Source organism: Fukomys damarensis, unplaced genomic scaffold (assembly GCF_012274545.1).
Source record: "Fukomys damarensis isolate Sample0158 unplaced genomic scaffold, DMR_v1.0_HiC HiC_scaffold_30, whole genome shotgun sequence".
Classification (NCBI taxonomy): domain Eukaryota; kingdom Metazoa; phylum Chordata; class Mammalia; order Rodentia; family Bathyergidae; genus Fukomys; species Fukomys damarensis.
In genome coordinates this window covers 4,035,845-4,040,473 of record NW_022900942.1, presented here as the reverse complement: position 1 = coordinate 4,040,473, position 4,629 = coordinate 4,035,845, and the positions used below count along the sequence as shown (strand labels likewise).

At 52.9% G+C, this 4,629-nt stretch overlaps 1 protein-coding gene across 1 annotated transcript in view; it reads right to left on the bottom strand.

Moving 5' to 3' along the window:
* The window catches only part of Gipc1 (GIPC PDZ domain containing family member 1), a 6,338-nt gene extending 4,156 nt beyond the window's left edge, over positions 1–2,182 (bottom strand). Inside the window, exons 1-2 of the mRNA XM_010613448.3 lie at positions 1,914–2,182; positions 1,570–1,653 (exon numbers count right to left, since the gene is read on the bottom strand). The gene's annotated coding sequence lies outside the window, so the exon portion shown is untranslated. The remainder of the gene's footprint in view (positions 1–1,569; positions 1,654–1,913) is intronic.
* Positions 2,183–4,629: the final 2,447 nt, after the last annotated feature.

The window sequence follows — 4,629 nt, the reverse complement described above, 5'->3', positions numbered from 1 at the left end:
GTTTTAGAGTACCCCTGGAAAAAAAAAAAAAAAAAAAAAAAAAAAAAAAAAAAAGGAAGGAAGGCAGGCGGGCTGGAGATGCAGCTAGTGGTAGTGGGCCCTGGGTTTGACAAATGAAAGGGAATCTGGCTGACTTGCCATGGCTTTTTAGCAAGAACCAAAAACAAACTTTGTAACTTTGTTTGATTCAGCCACTAAGATATGGGTATGTTCATTACTGCAGCAAAACCTGACTGATACACAGTATACACTAAGGGGTGTGGCTCAGCAGGAGCACTTGCCTAGCATGTGTGAGGCCCTGGCTGCCATCCCAGCACTGCAAACAACAGAAAGATCCCATCACCTACTGACATCAGAGGCTTGCCTAAATATACCGTTTACAGAACAAGCTCACCTAACGATGCAGGTGAGCCATCATTAGGTAGCACATGACTGTATTTCTTTTCTTTCTTCTCCCTTTCCTTCTTTTTCTCTTTCTCCCTCCCTTCAAGCAAACACGGGGCGGCGGGGGGGGGGATGTAAGTTACTACATTCCATGCACTGTTTTAATAAGGTATGCAACATCCCTAGCTAGAAATACCATGTGCAATTACACAGGTTGTGCACAGCACAAAACCAGTAGACCAAGGTGACAAAGAACCAAACGGCACCCTGTGCTCTGCCTGCCAATCTCGGTTCCCTGGGTTGTGATGTATCTGCAGGAGGAAGGGTATCTACGCTAGCTGGAGCCGTGAGTCCACTCTTCAGAAATACCCAGACCCAAGACAGAGACTAGCGGTGAGCCAGTGAAGGTTTAAATTTCTAATGTCATTTCTACTGGAGCTATGACGACAAGAAAGCAAGACAAACTGGTTGAGGTGGCGCACGCCTATCACCCGAGCACTCAGGAGCCTGAGGCAGGAGGATCACCAGGAGTTCCAGGCTGGCTACGTAGTGAGCTACACAGTGAGACCCTGTCTCAAAAAACAAATAAAATAAAATGATGCAAGACTAGTTCTACAGAATGGTCAGGGACAGCTCTCTGGTCTTGGAGACCTGAGCGACAAAAAGAATCTGCACAGGGATATGGGGCGCGAAGGTTCCAGGCAGAGGAACAGTGGGCGCAAAGGCCCTCAGTGGGGACTCACTTGGCAGATCTGAGGAGCGATGAGGAAGCCCTGTGGGGTGAGCAGAGGAGAGGGGGTGAAGCTTTCAGCACCTTGGCTTTTACCCCCAGGAGATGGGAGCCATGGAGGGTTTGTACCATGCCCAGCTGTGCCCTAATTCTGCTCTTGGATCAAATATTATTATTTTTGTTTTTTCTGTTTTTATTGAAATGGGGTCTCACTATGCAGCCCAGGCTAGCCTCAAACTCCAGGCAATTCTCCTGCCTCAGCCTCCTGAGTGCTGGGATGACAGGCCTGCACCACCACGGATCAAATTACAACCATGTTTTCCTGTGCAAAAGGTGCTCCCTGTATTCTCTTATCAGATTCTCTTCCAGGGCACCTTGGATTCCACAGAGCCCAGGAGGCTTCATCGTCCAAGGCGCCCACCAGAGCATCCCTGTATCCGTTCACTGACTCTCACCTGGCGTGCGTGTTGGCTCCTCAGAGGCCTGGATCTGTCCTCTTGTCACGGTTCAGGTTGAGACAGAGGCAACAACCAAAAAGCCTGTGAAACGCAATCCGTGTCCTCTCCTCTGCTCGGCCGAGCAGGGCACTTGCGCCCTTTCAGTAAATGTCCTAAGCCATCCACCTGCCCAGCCCATCAGTCACCAAGGCCAGGATGCCCAGTTCCCAGGACCCCAAATGCTGTGTCACCTCCCTCCCTGCCCCAGCTCAGGTCCATGCCCAGCTTTGGCCTGTCTTTCGGTCTCTGCAGTGAGGTGAGGGGTGATCGTTGCGGATCTGAACCCCAGTCCTGGCACTTACCCGCTGCGTGGCTGTGGGGAGCACAGGTCACTTCATGGGCCTCAGTGTCCTCATCTGAAAAACGGGCAGAGTCTCTGTTGCTCAGGCTGCTCACAGGACGCCAGAGAGATCTTGGGGCACGGAGACCTGCCTAGCACCTTAACTCACCACTGAGGGGGTCACGTGTTATTGTCATCCTCATGGTCACCTCACAAGTGCTGCAGAAGGAACCCAGGGCACATGCTAGGTAAGCCCTGTGCAACTGAGCTGCACGCACTCTGTCATTATCGTTTTAGTTTCTGCAGTACTGGGGATGAAACCCAGTGCTTCTTCATTTAGCTGCATCTCCCCAGCACCCTTTTTATAATTTTTTATTTTGGGACAGGGTCTTGCTATATTGCTTAGGTCGTGCCACTGTACCTGGCTCTTCTGTTTTTTGAGATAGGGTCTTTCTATGTAGTTTGGGCCTTAAACTCATTATGTAACCCAGGCTGGTCTCAAATTCACAGCAATCCTCCTGCTTCAGCCTTCCCAGTGCTGAGACAACAGGCATGCATCACCACACCCGCTGCCTGACTCTGTCACTATGGTTACATCCATCCTGGTGTCTCTTCACCCTGTTCCATCCAGGAGCATCCCAGTCCTGTCTGCCTGCCAAGCCCTGCTTCAAGACACCTCCTCTGGGCAGCCTTCCTGGCTTGCCCCAGCCTGTTGGAAAGGCCCTTATGCGCCAGGCGGCTCAGGCCCATGAACTTAATTACACACTGCCCTAGCAGAACTCCTGTCTTCCAGCCTCCAGGCTGTTATTTAACTTTGTGTCTCTATTTTAAAATGTAAACCAGATGACATTGCTCTTCTGCCTCAAATCTTACAACGGGATCCACCTTACAGGGGAAAAACCCAGCCCCACTTACTGTGATCCATGGGTTTTTATAGAATCACCACTTGGGCTTCCCCGCCAGTCCTGGCTCATGATTCTAAGATCAGTCCAGCCTGTGCAGCTCCATGGGGCTGGCTCCTTTATATCATTGAGGCCCAGACATCCTAAGTCACCCTCTTCAGGAGCACCCCTGGTCCACAGCTATACCACTCCTCATATTTTACCCATAACAATCTAAAATTATCTCCTTTATCTTCTCCTTGTTTGTTCCCTGTCCTACTCCCCAGCAAAATGCCAGCTCCCCCAACTGCAGAGATTCTTCCTCTCCCTTTGGAGACAAGGTCTTGTTTTGTAGTCCAGGCTGGCCTTGAACTCACTATGTAGTCCAGGCTGGCCTCAAACTATCGGGGATTCTCCTGACTCAGCTTCCTGAGTACTGGGATTACAGCTGTGCACCACTACATTGAACTCAAAGCAGGAAATTTTGTCTTTCTCCCTATTATATGCTTGGTATCAAACAGTGCCTGGCACACAGTAAGTACTCAATAAGTGTCTTCTGGAGCCAGGCGTGGTGGTACATGCCTGTAATCCCAGTACTCGGGGGGCTGAGGCAGGAGAATCGCTATGAGTTCGAGACCAGCCTCGGCTACACAGTGAGTTCCAGGTCAGTCTCAGCTACATAGTGAGACCCTGTCTCCAAAACCAAAACAAAACAAAACAAAAAAAACCAACCAAAAAATAAAAATAAATGTCTGCTGGAGCTGGGAACAGCGCTCAGTGGCAGAGCATCTGCCTACCATGCAGGAAGCTCTGGGTTCCATCCCCACAGCAGCAGAAAAAGCGAGCTGTAGAATGAATGAAGGCATTTTATACCCTCATCTGCCTGCTCTCTGACCCTTCATCTTGCTGATGTTGCCTCTCCACTTTGCCTGCTCAGGGATGGAAAGCAGTTTGCCAGACCCGAAGTGCTGGGTGAGACTCCAGCACCTGCAGCATCTCCTTCCTGGGAAAGGCCTGCCTCTTAGCAACACCAAGTGGGAAGCAGGAAGTAGGGACGGGGGTTCCCAGGAGCTCACGAAGCTGGGCAGGTGCATACCACACCCTGAAGTGTACTTCTTTGCCGAGAAGACAGGCAGGAGGCCTCTGATTCACTCTTGAAAAACCGGCTTGGGCCGAGTTTCTGGGGAGAACGCCCACAACCTTCGGGCTGGCAGACCTAAGACCCCGGCACCCTGGCTTCCTGCCCACTTTGCCCACAGATGCCACTCGCTTCTCACGACCCAGGCCCTCGGCCGCACCTCTCAGCTCGGGGCAGGTAGGACAGGCAGCTTCCGGTTAGGGTGACCGGTACGTGGTGACCTCCAGGTGGGAAGCAGGCAAATACCAAGAGGTGTGACCCAGATGTGGGTGGAGCACCGGGGAGGAGCATAGGGCCCCGCAGGACACCTGCGCCTCGGCAGGCGACTGGTTCAGTGGCGGAGACTCCAGCTCCGGACCCTAAGGTGCGGGTTCGAGTCCCGGGTTGGGCTAGTCCCCTCTCTCTAGCCTCAGTGCCTCCCTCGAGCAGAGGTTAGTGGCCTCTGTGTGAGGTGTTTTGACCCACAGACCCGCACTGTAAAGGCCTGACAAGGGAGCTCCGCGGTCCTCACCGCAGTCCCCCAGCCAACGCGCTGTCCCAGACGGCGGGGGGGGTACCCATTCTGCCGGGAGGGTGCTCGCGCATTCCCACGCGCAGCCTGGAGTTCCAGCAGCAGCCCCACCCAGAACAATCAGCCGATCCTCGAGGTCCGAACCCCCAGGGTGCACGCCGGGCCTCCCCCAGGGACACAGATACTCACCTGAGTCGTCTCCTGCCTC